Raw genomic sequence first — 17,431 nt, 5'->3', positions numbered from 1 at the left:
CGTGTTTGTAGGAACATTTTCTGAGACGTTCCTTCAGTTGAAAAAGCTTCAGAGTTGCCAAGCTGATCAGAAGAGAGAATCAAAGCTACAGAACAAGAGACTGAAGCTGCAAGAAAGATCTCATCAGTGTGGTCGTCTGGAAGGGGGGCAGCATAGAGGACAAGGTGGAGGTCAGAGGGGTTCTGGCTCTGGGGGACAAACTGTCCTTGAACCTGTTCATCTGAGCCCTGATGCAGTGGTAGCGCCTCCTGGAGGACAACAGGTCAAACAGCTGGGAGCTGGGGGGGGGGGTGTAAGAATGAATGGACTGAGAGCTTAACTGCAGCAGAGGAAAAGCCTTCTTCCAGAGCTCCCCCTGGTGGTGAAAATGGCTCAGTGCAGAGTGAAGAGCTGTGGCTCTGGCATCCTCAGCTGATGTGAGACTTTCCATCATCTCAGACACAAATTCAAGCGTCTGAGTTCAAGCGGCGCTCTTTGAGTCAGGAATACTGTCACTGTCCTCCATGCTGCTGCTGCTGCAGCTGACAAAGATGGTTTCAGAGCTGAAGAGGCTTCACTCTGGTGCTGCTGGACAAGACTGAAGACTTTGATCTGATGTGTGGAAGAGACTCAGTTGAAGGAGTGATGATGACCTGGAATGAAAGGAAGCTGAATTGAAACTGGAGGGCAGACCTCCAGAGGGTGTGTGTGTGTGTGTGTGTGTGTGTGTGTGTGTGTGTGTGTGTGTGTGTGTGTGTGTGTGTGTGTGTGTGTGTGTGGAGCAGACATCCTCCCACTCATGATCAGACCAGTTCCATTCTCTCTGAATGGTGATCATTCCTGTCTTGTTTCATCGCTCAGAGGGAAAAATGTCAGTGTCAGGTTTTCCTGGTCTGGTGCCTCCTGCTGGAGACGAGAAAGACAACAAAGCAGAGATCAGAGCCATGAGACAAAGACACACCTGAGACCGATGGACGCATGAAAATAATGAATGGGAATAAAATAGAGGCAGATAGGAAATGATGGCAAAAGACAAAGAGAATTAAAATGGAGCAGTGAAATACAGGAAGATGAGGATCAAAGCTCTGGTGAAGAGAGAACAATGTTGAAGAATGAAGGAAGGAAGAAAGACAGAACTAGAAACTGATTCAAAATGGAGTCAAACCATCAACCAGGAAGACATCAATTTAATTGAAAGCATATATATAAACATATATATTTATATATGTATATATATATATATATATATATATATATATATATACGTATATATGTATATTCATTTATTTATTAATACAATGTAGAAAGAAGGTTCCCTATCAACCTGTTTAAATATGCAAATGAGGCTTCAACTCCAAACGTCCACATATCAAAGCTGATCCTGAACCAGAGATGAGAACAGATTTCATCATTGATGAGTTGGTGTTGACGCCATGTTTGCTCATGTTTCCATTTCTTCTTCAGGCTGGTGAAGTGTGAGCTCTCAGAGAGAAGTTGTTCAGTTCTGTCTTCAGTTCTCAGCTCTCAGTCCTCCAGTCTGAGACAACTGGACCTGAGCTGGAACCTGCTGCAGGATTCAGGAGTGGAGCTGCTGTGTGCTGGACTGGAGGATCCCCACTGTCACCTGGAAACTCTCAGGTCAGGCCAGCTCTCATCTTAGCAGGCCTCCACTCCACCCACAATTTCTTTACTTTGACTCAAACGTTCATGATGAACTGGTTAGATTTTGGGGTTCAAAGGTCACTGTGACAACAAAACATGTCCTTAATGAAGAGATTTGAGCCGATGTTCAAGCCACATGAAGGTCAGTTTTATTCTGGAGGGTCGATCGTTGCCTGATCAGTGAGCAACCGGCCGTCTGACATTTGGAGGAATTTCAAACGCTCAGAAGTGTCGGTCAGCGTCGTCGTGATCTCCTACAGTGGAAGCAGAGCTACCAGCCCTTTCTCCAACCTCAGGTCACCTGACACTTATACAGTGATGAGCCACATCACGGAGGCAGGTTGGTTGCTATGGCAACAGCAGGAATGCCTGTCAACGACTGCTGTGAATCTGTTCTTTATAAATAGTCACCTTCCAAACCTCCCTCAGTGGTCACCATGTAGCAGTGGGACGTCACTCAAGAAGTGATGGTCAACTTCAGCACGAGTGCCTGAGTCCAATGTGTTGTTTTCCTGACCTCCAGCCTGGATTTCCAGTTGTTTCCAGGCAGCAGCAGCGTTTGCTGCCGCCTCCATAAAAAGGCTCCAGCCACCCAGAGGTGTCTGCCTGTTTAGTGCAGCGACTCCAAGCACTTCTGGTTGAACACGTCTCTCTTTGATGTGGGTGGGGACTCGTCACCATGGTAACACAGTGGAGGAGGAGCTTGTTCCTGTGGTTCATCCTTAACTATGAATGTGTGATAGATTCTCTAGTAATGGAGAAAGAAGCGTTATATCAGAGGGTAGTGAGAAGGTGAACTCCTGTCGTGAGTGACGGGACTCAACAACCTGCACGCTGTCATGACAGTGAAACAGCAGAAACCTCACTGATCAAAGCAGGTCACCAGAGAGAAGTCAGAACAAAGACTGGAGGAGGAAGTGTTCCATTTGTTGGTGAAGACCAGAGGAACTTGACAAAGCAGCTGCTGGTGTGGGAAGCAGTGAGAGCAGATGGACAGAATCCAGCTGTTTGTCAACAGTTCCTCTGGAATATCCTGCTGGTAGTAGATTACTGAGGCCTGGTAGCTTTGTTCCTGACGAAACTGTCACTGTGCCGGTGCAGTTGGACCACAGCCTTTAGCCTGGCACTGCTAAAGCAACTATAAACACCTCACTAACTTGGAGTGAAGACCATCAACATCTGAGAGGTTCAGGTTCCAGGATTTGGTAGAACAGTGAATTAACTCTGTTCTCTTAACTGCAGCCTTTTAGGTTGTGGGATCAGAGAGGAAGGTTTTACTTCTCTGGCCTCGGCTCTGAGCTCCAACCCCTCCCACCTGAGAGAGCTGCACCTGAGCCTCAATCATCCAGGAGGCCCAGGAGTGGAGCTGCTGTCTGCTGGACTGAAGGATCCTCACTGGAGGCTGGAGACTCTCAGGTAGGAACATAGAAGCAGAGCTTCAGAACAACACCGTAGGTTCTCCCCAGAACTTCCTCAGAATTGATTTATTCATATTTGCTTTGCTCTCTGGTGTTTGATGGGACTTCAGACCAACTGGAGGAGGCCCTCGGAGAGATGTTGGGCCCCAAAGTGTCATCAAAGTTTATCAGACATGATGGACAGTTTCACAAAATACTGATTATTTTTAGTTTGTTTCATTCATAACTGTTACAGTGAAATACTATAAACCAGCACATCTAAAGTTCACTGCAGTTTGTAAAGACAATGTCCCTGAAACGTGGGTGCAGAGGGACTTCCTGCAAGGTGGTGCCTGAGGCCTCCATCAGAACCTCCTGTGTCTTTAAACTGTCCAGCTAAGGTGAGCGTTTGCTTCCTGCTGAGGCTCATAACCACCACATCTTTGTGATTTCTTTTCTCCAGTTTTGAGCCACGAGCCTGATGGACTTGAAGGTGCTTCAAATGTGGAGTTTGTCTCCTGAAGGACGAGCTACTTGAGTGCATCCTTGCTGGTCTCTCCCTGCCCAGAAAAGGAGTGTTGAGTTTCTCTGTACAGCTCCTGAGCCCAACCAGCGGAGGTTGATTCCCTGAGGCTCAGTTCCCCAGACAGCTTCAAGATTCAGGCTTTCTCAGCTTTTCCAGATGAAGGTTGTTCCTGATTGTCTCATGTTTGTATTCCTGCTGACCCCTGACCCTGGTAACCCTCCTGATGAAGGTTGTTCCTGATTGTCTCTTGTTTGTATTCCTGCTGACCCCTGACCCTGGTAACCCTCCTGATGAAGGTTGTTCCTGATTGTCTCTTGTTTGTATTCCTGCTGACCCCTGACCCTGGTAACCCTCCAGATGAAGGTTGTTCCTGATTGTCTCATGTTTGTATTCCTGCTGACCCCTGACCCTGGTAACCCTCCTGATGAAGGTTGTTCCTGATTGTCTCATGTTTGTATTCCTGCTGACCCCAGACCCTGGTAACCCTCCTGATGAAGGTTGTTCCTGATTGTCTCTTGTTTGTATTCCTGCTGACCCCTGACCCTGGTAACCCTCCAGATGAAGGTTGTTCCTGATTGTCTCATGTTTGTATTCCTGCTGACCCCTGACCCTGGTAACCCTCCTGATGAAGGTTGTTCCTGATTCTCTCATGTTTGTATTCCTGCTGACCCCTGACCCTGGTAACCCTCCTGATGAAGGTTGTTCCTGATTGTCTCTTGTTTGTATTCCTGCTGACCCCTGACCCTGGTAACCCACCTGATGAAGGTTGTTCCTGATTGTCTCTTGTTTGTATTCCTGCTGAGCCCTGACCCTGGTAACCCTCCTGATGAAGGTTTCTGCTGCATTCAAAGAGAACTTCTTGACATGAACTTTTTTATAGACTTTACAACGACGTTAAAATGAAACAGATGTTTGATTCCCAAGAACTCAGGTTGTCAAAGGTTGTTGAAGCTGAGCTGAAACGAATCCCTTGGGCCAGCAGACGTTCTCTTTTCTATCCATGTTAGAATTAAATAGATGAGGACTCCCAACTCCTTGAACCGTTGAGCAAAGGAAGTCAGAAGTGAGGTTCATCTTGAAAGAGTACCAAACTCCATGTGACGTTAAAGGGAGACAGGATTCAGGTCTGTCCTCCTCAGCATGGATGAGGACTGCAAGGTAGTGATTGGATGATGATCCCTTAAGGAGTGAACTGACACACTACACTAACTGTGTCGGCACTGTTTTGACACTGTGTTGGCCACTCAATAGCGACCCCTGCAGGAGTTCTCAATCATTGCAGGTAAACAAACTGAAAAAAGATGGAAAAGCTTCCATACTGCTAACCCAACATCAGCCTGTGAAATAACATTTAATCGCTCATCCTTTCCTTCAAATATCATCTCATCGTTGTAGAATTTCATTTGTTCAATTTGTTTGTGTAAATGCTGAAATGAGTCGCTATGTAAAATGGAGCAAATTTGTCTATAAAAAAATTCAGAACTGAAATTTTCAACTTCTCTATGGAATTTTGTGAACTTAAGTGTTGAATCATATAAAATAAAAGACTAAAAAGTGATTCATTTCTGCATTTTTATTGAGGAACACAAGTTCTGTCAGGTCCATTCACGTCAAGAAACAATGGGATGATAATGTGCTTGATTGTTTATTCTAGCACAAACTGGTGGTACGGCTCTGTTCAGAGGAGTCCCCTGAGAATTTTTCATGAGCACCATGAAACAGGGGACCAGCAGCATGAGGGAAGGTTCTCCCAGTTTAAGACTGGAAGAGCAAACATACCCCCGTGAACAGAGCAGCAACATGACATGGAATGAACTATGACATGTATACAGGACAAGGTGGAGCTGGGGAGGTGGAGGGTAGCAAGTTGCGAGCAGGAGCAATTGTACAGGAAATGGCAGCAGATAGCAGCAGGCAGAGCAGCATAGCCAGAAGCTAGCAGAGCGGTCGTTGAGGCCGGGTGACATTTAAGTTGAGAGGGGTCAATCAGAAGTGAGGGATTTGATCAGCTGATGCGGAGCAGCTGTAGATAAGCTGATTGATCAGTTCGATTGATGGATGGGAAAGCCAATCGCGGCTTTCTCGCGGACTTTAGCTTTTTGGTGACAGCGCCACCTATCGAATTAGATGACAGCAAAATACTCCTTTCTAACTATAGTATAAATGGTTTCTTCCAATTCCACCAAATACTTTCTAATTTATAGTTTTAAAGGTTCATTCCACCAAAATACTTTCTAATTTATAGTTTTAAAGGTTCGTTCCACCAAAATACTTTCTAATTTATAGTTTTAAAGGTTCGTTCCACCAAAATACTTTCTAATTTATAGTTTTAAAGGTTCGTTCCACCAAAATACTTTCTAATTTATAGTTTTAAAGGTTCATTCCACCAAAATACTGCTTTCTGTCCAACTTCTCAGTTTTAAAGGTTCCTTCAGTTGAGGGCTCCTGGTTCTGTGTGAGGGGTTGAGGGTCGATATGGGATGATGAGGAAGATTTCATGTCCCGATGGTCCTGCTAAAGTAACTGTGAGTCATGATATCAAACAATGTCACCAAAATATGCTTGAACTCTTAAAATGGCAATAAAATCTACTGGAATCATTTTACCACAAACACTTTTATAGTGTTTTTGTGAGCTTCATTTTTCAAACATTATAACATAAACTTTAAAAAGGGTCCATTCACTAACACTCTTACTTGAAGGTAGTCACTGATATCAGTAAACAGCTGATAAAGATTTGTGTTCATGTTTTAATTCTCTACTCTGACCTGTGCTGAGACACTGGACCAGAGAGGAAGACCTGCTCAGCCTCCTGCATGGACCAATTCTGCAGCTCAGTGATGACGATGAGGGATTCAGCATTGAGTTCATTTTAAACTTTTTGGAGGAAACAACTGTAAATTAACCAGCAGTTACTGGTGATGCTTCACAGTTTCCAAGCTCAAACGGCCTCCTGCTTGTTGGACTCACAATTTCCAAAAAATGGAGACATCAAAAGTCAAATCATGTTTTTGTTTGGTTTTGTTTTTTACTGGAGGAAAACTTCAAATTGTGATGATGTGTCTGACTTAGAAACTGAACCCCCAAAAATCAAAAAGTCTCCTTCTTCTGTGCCGTGATCTCAGAGCTGATCATGATTGATCTCATCAATAATCCTTGGCAGCCGACCAGTCACACACAGCCCCCCCCCCCACACACACACACTGAGACATGCAGCAGCTCACAGTAACTGCCTCAGTCACACAGCAGATAGACTCCTTTCTATAACAAGATAAGCAGTAGAAATGGATGGAAGTGATGATGAACTGATGAACAGGTGATTTGTCCAAAAGTCAACATCAGATTCATTTCCAATCTGTGGAAGCAGTTTCATCTTGAGGTTCCAGGTAAGAACAGCCAGCTGTGGGCTGACACACATCTCTTCAGGAGCACTTCTATGCTCCAAACTTGCCAGGTTGAATTGTGTCTGTATTCTGAGGGCAGCAGGAGGACGGAGGAGTGAGGACACACACATTTGGAACTGAGAGCAGCTGTGTGTGGGATTTCCCCAGCAAAGATAAAACCAGCTCCTTCATGCTGGCTATGAAGGCTCACAGTCACACTGACCCTGCTACAAATACTTTGATACGCAACAGACTGGTTTCTCTTCTGGTAGTTTGTTATCAACTGTTGTCACATTTATGGATCAATTTAGCTGATAAGATGAAGGCTCCAAAGGACCAGCTGGAGATGCCGGGGATTGAACCCGGGGCCTCATACATGCGAAGCATGCGCTCTACCACTGAGCTTCATCCCCTCTGTCAGAGTCACTGTTTAACTGATGCAGCAACACAAACACAGACACAACATTTTTATTCTTCATTTTAGGGATAAAAAGGAAGTCAGCCTGTGATCTCAAAGGCTCTGTGATCTCAGTAGTTTCACTGTGATGTCAGCCCACACAGCCTTAGACCACAGAGGCAAGTCAGGCTCCAGGAAGCTGAGGCTGCTCCGTTCTCAGTCCAGTCCAGAGTGAAGGTTTTCCTCTCAGAAGCTTTCCAATCCAGCCCAGATCCTCTCTGACTAGCAGGGGTCTTTGACCAGGAAATGAGAATTATATTGAACGTCTGCTCATCCTCAGAATGAAGTAAAAGTATTTGTGTTCCTAAAATAATCTCCAGATGCTAAGATCAGTTATTAACATTGATTGACAGCTCTAAACTGAGCCACCATCACTATACAGTTGCAACTGAAATATTTAGAAATATTTCAAGGAAGCAGCAGGCCCTCATCCGCCCCGGTCCACCCGACTGTGTCCCCTGAGACAGATGACAGCTCACTTCTGGCAGAGGCAGTTAGGTTGAGGACCGTTGCTGATGTCATCAACTGATGTCTCCATCACCAAAGGTGACAGACAGGATGGTCATGGACATAAAACAGAGGTCGAAGAATGAGAAAGAATGGTTGTCCTGACTGAAGTTTAGCTTGAGCTTTTTAATTTGTTACTAAAGGAAGTATTGGTACAAGTAAAGGCAGGCGAACTTTCCACAAATATTCAGAATTAACTTTGACAACCAAAACATGAACCAAGACGACAAAATAGTGAACATGAAAAAGGAACCAGTCCCACCTTCTTGTGTGTTCCTGCTGAAGTAAATGTTTATGAAGATTTGTTGTGTTCTTTTTCCAAAGGTCCAGCCAGCATTGCAGGTCTCAGGAGAAGGAGCCACTTCAGCAGGATCTGTGGGACAAATCCCCCCACGGTGAGACCTGTCCAGCTCCCTGCAGCTCTGCAAGTGTTACCAACTCTTCATTCCAGCTGTTTGGTTGAATCCCATTTTTTCACCTTTGAACCTTTTGAACACTGATGAGGAGGTGAGGCTGGAGGCAAAACCACAACCTCACGTCAGCTCACAGGATGAACCAAAATGCCAGACACTTCCTGTCACTGCTCCAGCACCACCTGTCTCCCCTCCATGTCTTTACCATCTGTGCAGCTTCCTGCTGTCCCTGGACCCTCACAGGTGATCGCTCCACCTGGAGCCTCACAGATGGGTTCAAACCTCCCAATACCTGCAGCCCAGCCTCAACCCACTCAGACACAGTCACCCGTTCAAGCTGGGCCTGGTACCACACTCCAGTACAGACAGAGAGAAAGAAGACACACGGGATCCTTTGAAGAAAATGTAATAAAGACAGGAAGCCCCCATCACATTGTCAGTGTTTCAGTGACTGGCATTGGGAAGAGACTGAGACAAAGTCAGTTATGAATGGAGGGCTGAGTTGGAGCAGAGGGGGGCAGGATCCTGGGGGTGGACTGTCTTTAGGAGGCTGAGGTGTCTGGTGGTCTTGGTGGACCCTCTGCATCTCAAGCTGAGACCACAGAGTCCTGTGTTCTTGAGTCATTGTGTATAGTCTCTGTTGTTGGCGAGGTCAGTGTGGTCCCTGGTGGTCTAGTGGCTAGGATTCGGCGCTTTCACCGCCGCAGCCCGCGTTCGATTCCCGGTCAGGGAATGAGTTATTTAGAGGTTGAGGGAGAGGTGATCAGGTGGTCCACATGATGGTGGAGGTGATGAACTGTGAATCCATCATGGCTCCACTCTCACCCCCATTGTAGTGTTCTTGGTTCACTCTGCCATGGCCCCATGTTGAAGGGTGACTGTCTCATTCAGGTCCAACCCTTTGTTAGACTCTATTAAGTCACTGACTCCTGCAAGGACAAACTGTAATCCTCCTTAGTAGCTTTGGTTCCTTGCAGCACAGAAAGTCCATTCACTGATGTAGGAACTGAAAATCTTAGAGCTCCGGTCCTTCGTTCCTTCCTCCACTGAGCAGAAGAAACACAGAATAGTGGGCAGTTCCTCCTACAGTTCTCAGAAAGTCTGAGGGCACCAAAGAAAGGAGGGAAATGCAATCAATGTTGAATTATTTTACATTTCTTATATTTGATCAAAGATAGAACTTAATAAGCGTCCATCAACCTGCAGGACAAACTCCTTCACTGTGTGGGAGGTTCAGAGTCCCTGGTTTGATTGCAGCTTTGACCTGAGCAGGTGTTCATCCACATCTCAGTAACAGGGGACACTTTATCACACCAGTGGACAAACATCAGCATTCATCACCCAGCAGCTCCTCTGATCAACAGAACAAGCTGAAGTAATCTGGAGAATGAGGGCATGGATCCCTCTACCTCTCACATGCTAAGCTAGCACTCTACCATTGGAGCTAAGTCCCCTTTTGAGCTTCCATTTGAGTTTTCTGTTCCCATCTCTATGGTAACGGTCAGTTTTGACCCACATCTTCAATCAGCTGTAAAATTCACTAAAAACAATTTTCTATCATCCAAGTTGTTTCCATCTCTTGGTTTCCTTGTTAGGCTTCCTTATCCATGGAAATATTGATTTGAATATTTTGTTGTGGGCCTCTGGACCTTTTTTTAGTCAGTAAACCCTTGATTTCAATTAAAAAAATGATAAAATGAACCTTTGGGTTTGGCATAAAAGTCTTTTTTTCAGCAACAGAACTTTAATATAAACACTAAATGAAAAGCAGAACAGGCCAGAACACAAACTCTGCTCTGCCGTCCTTCCTGGTTACTGGGCATGGACTGCTGGAAGGGGCATTTTCCTCAGAAAGGGACAAGACGTTCATCCACTCTCACCTCTGGCCCTGGGTTGAATGTTGGTGCAAGGAGCTGCACCCATCTTTCCCAGACATCCCCAATGGGGGCAAGCTTGTCAGTTCTTGCTCCGGTGTCTCTGTCGTCAAATCTGAGGACTCTTGATGTTCGTTGAAAGTTCTGAAGTGGCCTTGTGGCCCGGAAAATATTTCTGCCTGTCGATGCGTCCCAGAGACGATCAGTGGCCTCACTGCAGGATCTGAACACTCCAGGAAGAAGAAGAACACCAATAGAAGCATCCAGGTGTCCCTCATCAATGTCTTTCCACTTGTCACCATGGACTTTTTTTCCTTTGAGGTTTGTCACAGCAATGCTGACTCTTTTTAGTGACAGTGGCATGAACAGAACCATCAACCATAAACAGCTCCAAACATGTCTTGATGTCAGTGCCTCTCGTCACAGCAAACCTTGTGATTCCAGGGCTCATTTTGATGACATCAGCAGCAGCTGCCCTGCCATGTACATCAGGAGACACTGAGCTTCAGCCAATGTTCCCTCTAGTTTTTCATGTGTCTGGTTATCCTCACAAGCTCCCTGAGCTCACTGAGGACCACTGTGAGCACTGAAACTGGGAGACGGTTCCACAGGAGGGGAGCCTGATAGCTGAAGCCTCTGGCTCCATTCTACTTTTAGAACTCTAGGAACCACCAGTAACCCTGCATCCTGGGAGCGAAGGGTTCTAGCTGGATAATAGGGGACTAGGAGCTCTGTCAGGTAGGAAGGAGCCTGACTGTTGAGGACTTTGATGGTAGAAGGAGAATTTAGAATTCTATTCTGAATGTGACAGGGAGCCATGCAGAGAAGCCAGTACAGGAGAGACATGGTCTCTTCTACTAGTTCTAGTCAGGCAGCAGCGTTCTGGACCAGCTGGAGAGTTTTCAGGACCCACTTCTTCTTTTGGTCACAGGTTTGAAGATACCTGTGGAAGTGAAAGGAAAGGCTGCGAGAGACCTGCCACACCTCTCCAGTGACATGATGGCAGTGGTGGGATTTGAACCCACACCTCCTCAGAGACTGGAGCCTTAATCCAGCGCCTTAGACCGCTCGGCCACACTACCTCACTGAGCTGTTCTCTGAGTTGGTCTGCTAAAGGCATGTTGAAGAGGAAGTAACATAATGATATAAAACTTATTCTGAAGGGGGACCCCTTTCCTCCCACGGTCACAGGAAGTGACGACAGCGCTGCTAGAAGCAGGAAAGAAATGGTAAAAGGACTCAGTTTGTACAGAGCCTTTCTACCTCAGCAGCCCTCAAGGAGCTGAACAATGTCCTCTCATTCACACACACTCACACACTGATGCTGAAGGCTGCCATGCAAGGAGCCAACCTACTCATCAGAAGTATTTAGGGGTTCAGTATCTTACTCAAGGACACTTTGACATGGTCACTGGAGAAAGTGAGGATCAAACCAGCCACCCTTTGGTTGCCAGACGGCCACGCTACTCCTGAGTCATGTGACCTGGATAAGATGGTGAACTACAGCTGATCGCCATGCTAGCAAACCTCTTTTGTTTGGTTTGGTTGTTGTTTAGTGACTGTGGATGAATACACAGGAGAAGTTGAGCATAAATTTGTGTTCCCTGTTCACTTGAATATCTGTAGGAGTGTGAGGTGGAAATACTACTTGGAGGAGAATGAGAGTTCAGTCTCAGCGCTATGACCTGTGCTGACACTAAAACATGTCAGCCCACAGAACAAAGATGGCAGTCCTCTGGGAAAGCAGGTACACCACACATACATGAAGAAACCCTACAGGAAACAAATATGTTGCCAGAGACTTTTACTCTGTTTTTGTTGTTTACCCAAGTACAGGATTGGAGGGAGACTGATGGTCGCTGTTTGGGTCATGTGACTGAAGTCATCCATTCATGTCAGTGATTTCACTTGGCAGGACTCTCATTACCAAATCGGCCGCTCTGCAGCACAATACACAATCATTAGCTCAGTGCTACGTGAGCCAAGAGCAGCAGGTGAGCAGACAAGCCGCGTTACCTGTCCGAAGCAAAACATCCGGCGCGGAAATGACGTCACCCGTCAGGAGCAGCGAGAGAGAGAGAGAGAGAGAGATGGGGCAGGGAGGGAATCGCCCCTCTTATGAGTGAGGGCGCCTCCGGTGGTTGGCTGTGCAATTGCCAATTAGGCATGACAGCTCACAGCTGTCTGTGCTGCCACACACCGATTCAGGCCTGGACTCCTGTCTCGCTGCCAAACTCCGCCTGACTCCGTAGAGCTGGTCAGCCTCCACTCAGTCCTCTTCATTTGGTTGGAGGTCACCATCGTTCATCCTACACACCTTTCCACCTGCCTCTTTGACGTCTACTTGAAGCTCAGATAAATCCAGGCTAATTCATACCTGCTACTCAATATGGGCCTTAATTACTCTGCTGGAATTATCACTCTGTCTTAAGGGTTTTCTTAATTGTATTAAATCCTCTTTAATTTCCAAGAAGTCTTCCAACTCATTCATTCATGCAAGCCACTGATCCACAAGACCTCATTGATGAGCTTCAACCTGAGACTGATTGTTTCTCATTGGACGAGACACCCATTCAATGAGACTCATTGTCAGTCCATTGAAATCTACTGGTGTTCCTGGTGAGTTGATTTAACAACATGAGCTGACAGAATCTACGTTCAGGTAGGAACCACCACATCCAGGGGTCTGGACCTTTGAGCAGACAGAGCCATCAAAGTAGCAGACTAAGCTAGCAGACATTAGCATTGAGAAGAAACTGATACCTGAGCCTACTTTTGGGTCTGGTCAGGTGATGACACAATAATATGACATCATTGTCAGACTGACGCCTGCTCAACACTGACCAAACACTATGGCATTGTGGGAAATTTCTGCTTGGCTCGCGTCCATCAATACATATGAAGAAATTTCTCCAGAATCAGGATTGACAGTGGATACAATTGATTCCACACTGGTTTTTCATTCTGAGTCGGGTGCAGGTGTGGAACTTCAGACACAGTCTGTGTTTGTGTTGTTCATTCAGTGATTTTTCTTACAATTCCCAATCACAGCTGCAGAAAGTGAGAGGACAAGCAGGGATGTTCAAGATGAACGCCCAACGTGGGGCTTGAACCCACGACCCTGAGATTAAGAGTCTCATGCTCTACCGACTGAGCTAGTCAGGCTACATCAGAGTAGCTTCAATAGCCTGAACTGATCAGAGTGAGAGACGCTACAAGCTCTCCATCAGACTCACAGTCACATGAGCCATCACATGATTGATGAATGACCACAAACACCTTCATCTTTGACAAAGAAGTCAAATAAAAGGTGAACCACAGATGAGACACCAGTGGTAAAAACACTAAAGTGCTGTCAAGGAGAAACAGGATACGAGCAAACACACACACAAGTTATAGAGAGAGAACTCTCCCAGAGGGAACCACTCAAAGGAGAACCTAGAGATCATCAGGCTGGATGACCTCATCAACATGAGACAGGTGGATAGGAAACAAGCTCAGAGATGTCAGGAACATGAGATCCAAGTGGTGAGAGAGCAAGAACTGGTGAGGTTCCAGAACCAGGAGTGAGGTGGAGCCTGCATCACCTACTGGGAGCTTTTAGTCTAAGGTTCAACTTGGACTTGAATGATTTCTGGAGAGACAACGTGCAGGGAGGGAATTTGGAGATGAAGAACAAGTTCCTCTCAGGCTTTAATGGAGTTTTCAGGAGTCAAACAGACCCTCCTCTGATTGGTTGTCAGATGTGTTCTCATTGCACCACAGCCTCCAGGTTGAGGGTTCTGGTCCGAGTCAGACACATTGACACTGATGCTGCTGAGCCTGAAGGGAGGATGAAGAAAGGAGTGTCTGAGAGAGCTTCACCAGACAAACTGTCCAGTTGAACAACAAACACTAGTCAGTAGGAATGTTGCTGCTGGGACCCTGATTCAAACCAGGGTTGCTGCAGCCACAACACAGAGGACTGACCACTAGAGGATCAGGGCCTCCTGGAGGCTGAGGTTGGAGCTGCTCTGTCTTTGTCTCACTGAGAGATCAGAGACAATTGGAGTCCACAAAGAAATCATTGAGAAATCAAGGAGAGATCAAAGAAAGAATTCTAAGATTAAAAACAGAACTCTGAGATCAAAGGTTGAAGTTCCCCAAGGTTCAGTTTTAGCTCAGACCCTCTTTAATATCTCTGTACTGCCACTTGTCGTCAGGAGACTCAGTATAAACCTCCACAGTCCTGCTGATGTCACTCAGCTGGACATGTCTGTGTCTCCTGGTGACTCAGGACCAGTTGATGTCCATTAACCTGTCATGGAGGCAGAGAACAAAACTGAGGTCTTAATTAAAGCTGGAGGCAGTGTTGTTAGGGCCTGAGCCTCCTTCTGTCCACTGCAGAAAAGTAGCAGGAGTCATCCTGAATCCAAGGATGTATTTTATGAGAGCGGTGGGACTTGTAGTTTAGGAGGTAGAAGCCTCAGTGTGACACCAAGTGAGAATCAGAGCTGAGCCTCTAAGAGCCCCTCCCCCGCTGCTCTCTGTCAGAGTGGAGAGGAGAGAGGATTTTTGGAGAGTTTGTTGTTTGAAAAAGGCTCATCAATCCCCAGATTGTGGTCAAAAGTTGAATGTAACACATTTTAGTAGGCATTTTTGTCAGGAATGTAGTGAAGTTATTTGTGAAGTGGAGAGAGTTACAGTGTAGACGAGAGAAGCGTCAGTTTGAGGCTATGTGTGTCTGAGGAGACAGCCTCCCATTGGTTTACATTGTAGGGTGAAAAGTGGGTCCTGGACTTTGTCATGACTCAAACAATTTGTAGTTGGTTTCTGTTGGTTTGGTTTGCTTGACTGGTTGTTGTTTGTTGACCTTGCAAATCCATATTTTGGGTTCTGGCTTGTTCTGCTTTTCATTTTGTGTTTGTATTAAAGTTCTGTTGCTGAAAAAATAAATCCAGGGTTTAGTGACTAAAAAAAGGTCCAGAGGCCCACAACTAAATCTTCAAACCAATATTTCCATGGATAAGGAAGCCTAACAAGGTCACCAAGAGATGGAAACAACTTGGAGGATAGAAAACTGTTTTAGTTTATTTGACAGCTGATTGAAGACGTGGGTCAAAACTGACCGTTACCATGGAGATGGGAACAGAAAGCTGACACAAGAGGAAGGTTCCAGCTCTGAAAAAGGAGTTTGATCAAAATCTTGAACTGCCAGTAGAAATATCCTTTTGTATGTTGACCTTTGTTGACAGAAGTCACTTTAGCTTGGCAGTGAAAAGAATGGCTGCTAGCTTGACAAAGAACTGCACAAACCAGGTTCAAGCTGGACTTTGGACCCTGGTATCTGCAACGACTCCATCAACTCCTAATCTAGCAGCTCTGCTGGGTCCAACTATTTTACAGAACATTTGACAGACCTGTGGAGCAGTGAGGACACACATGAGTGGACCTTTGCTATCTGGGTGTCCTCCAGTCACGTGACTGAAGTCATCCAGTCACATGACTGAAGTCATCCATTCATGTCAGTGATGTCACTTGGCAGGACTCTCATTGCCGTCTCATTCCTGAAAAGAATCCAGACTCCACCTGTGGCTCCATGATAACTGATGGACCTCTGGTTGGAGGCTGGACGATGATGTTTGGACTTGAAGGAAAACTCCTTGTCCAAATTCCATTGTGTTCAAGTTTAAAGTCCCACAATAAGAAGTAGCTGAATCTGACAGGTGGAGGTTTGGAACTACAAGATGGTGATGTTTCCTTGACTTGATGCTCTGACTGTCAGGGTGGATGACAGCTTCTTTCTGCTGCTGCATCTGAGTGGCTATGATTGGAGGTTTTACCTCCCAAGGTTGTTTGGTTCCAGGGGAAATTTTAAAATTCCAGTCCCCAACCTGGGCTGTTCTGAAACTCTTCTCCTGAATCACTCCTGAGCTGCAGCAAGAACAAATACCAGTGCCAACCAGATCAACTTCATGGCTGCTAACAGCCTCAGACACTTTATTTCCATCAATCTGGAGCCAAGAAGGCCCTCACCTGTGGTTCTCCTCCAGGAGGGTCCAGGTTCTGCCATTGGGGCTCCTGGTGCCACTGCCAGAGAGCCTCAGCTGCACACTGCAACATTTCAACAGGAGATTGACATTCCTTCAAATGTCCTGACATCTTATTCCAATGGTTCTGTTCCATATTTATATTTTAAAATGAATCACACAATGAAAGCTGCCTCAGCTGGTTTAAGAGAGAGAACAAGCTAAGAGATCTGAAACCAGTAAAATATGCTTTTCTGTGTGCAAACTAGTGAGGGGCATGGAAGGATATTTTACCACCAATACAGAACCCAGACTTTAGTCATGTGATGAGATGGCGACTCTGATTATGAAGTTAATGGACAAAATGTGACTTGAAAGAAAACACATTAAAAAATACTAACTAAACTAAATAAATGAATAAAGAAGCAGCACAAATAACGTTTTCTTCTGCACAAATTTACTGGTATGAGACTGTATTTTTGGTCAATGAGTAGATGAAAGAGTGTCACATATATATTATATACATGTGATACATGCACGTGGCTTTGGACAAAAGCTCAATGAAACTGTAGGATTGTAGAATTATTTAAACGTTCCAAGTGGACTGTTTCAGGTTTCTAGAAGACGCTTCAGCTCTCATCCAAGAGGTGTCTTCAGTTTTCTTCACTGATGGGAGGATTTATGGCTCTAAGGGGGCGGGACCTTCTCCAGAGGTGATTGACACATGTGAGCTCTGGGTGTCAGAGTTGTTTTGGTCAGGTTGTGAAAGGGAAGTTGACTCAACTGGTATCTGTGTCAGTTAAAAGCCTCACAGTTCAGAGTCTTTCCATAATCTAGGAGCAGAAACTAGAGACACTTGCGACGAGGATGGGATTCGAACCCACGCGTGCAGAGCACAATGGATTAGCAGTCCATCGCCTTAACCACTCGGCCACCTCGTCTGCTAACAGCAACCCTGACCTTTGAAACAGCTGAACTCTTTGGAGCCCATTTGTCGGAAATGGACCCAGCAGGAGCCACTGAACACAACTCTGACATCATCAGGCTTCTTCCCAGCAGCTTGGTGCTCCAGAAGGAAGAATCCAGACCATCGCTACATCATCAGAGTGAACACCAGCTGATGTTGACCAGTTTAACAAGCCTTTGACTGCTAAATGACATCCAAGCTCAGATTCTCTTGTCCTGGTAGAACAAGTCAGTGTTGAAGAAGATGAGAGCACCAGTC

At 45.8% G+C, this 17,431-nt stretch overlaps 1 long non-coding RNA gene and 4 other non-coding genes across 6 annotated transcripts in view; 1 reads left to right on the top strand and 4 right to left on the bottom strand.

The window, feature by feature from the left end:
* Positions 1 to 4,057, top strand: part of LOC147270524 (uncharacterized) — a 5,927-nt gene extending 1,870 nt beyond the window's left edge. The window contains exons 4-6 of one of the 2 annotated variants that reach the window (XR_015111656.1): positions 1,444 to 1,617; positions 2,884 to 3,057; positions 3,502 to 4,057. This is a non-coding gene — a long non-coding RNA (uncharacterized LOC147270524). The remainder of the gene's footprint in view (positions 1 to 1,443; positions 1,618 to 2,883; positions 3,058 to 3,501) is intronic. The other variant, XR_015111591.1, reaches the window with a different exon arrangement.
* Positions 4,058 to 7,288: 3,231 nt separating this feature from the next.
* On the bottom strand, positions 7,289 to 7,360 carry trnaa-cgc (transfer RNA alanine (anticodon CGC)). The gene has a single exon. It is a non-coding gene; the product is annotated as a tRNA-Ala (tRNA).
* A 3,838-nt stretch (positions 7,361 to 11,198) lies between these two features.
* On the bottom strand, positions 11,199 to 11,280 carry trnal-aag (transfer RNA leucine (anticodon AAG)). Its single transcript has one exon. It is a non-coding gene; the product is annotated as a tRNA-Leu (tRNA).
* Positions 11,281 to 13,290: 2,010 nt separating this feature from the next.
* On the bottom strand, positions 13,291 to 13,363 carry trnak-cuu (transfer RNA lysine (anticodon CUU)). The gene has a single exon. It is a non-coding gene; the product is annotated as a tRNA-Lys (tRNA).
* Positions 13,364 to 17,065: 3,702 nt separating this feature from the next.
* Positions 17,066 to 17,147, bottom strand: trnas-gcu (transfer RNA serine (anticodon GCU)). Its single transcript has one exon. It is a non-coding gene; the product is annotated as a tRNA-Ser (tRNA).
* Between the last annotated feature and the right edge of the window lie 284 nt (positions 17,148 to 17,431).

The sequence above is a fragment of the Aulostomus chinensis genome, chromosome 1 (assembly GCF_037954235.1).
Source record: "Aulostomus chinensis isolate RoL2024-O1b breed Wild chromosome 1, RoL_Achi_v1.0, whole genome shotgun sequence".
NCBI lineage: Eukaryota > Metazoa > Chordata > Actinopteri > Syngnathiformes > Aulostomidae > Aulostomus > Aulostomus chinensis.
This window is presented reverse-complemented; position numbering and strand designations above follow the sequence as displayed.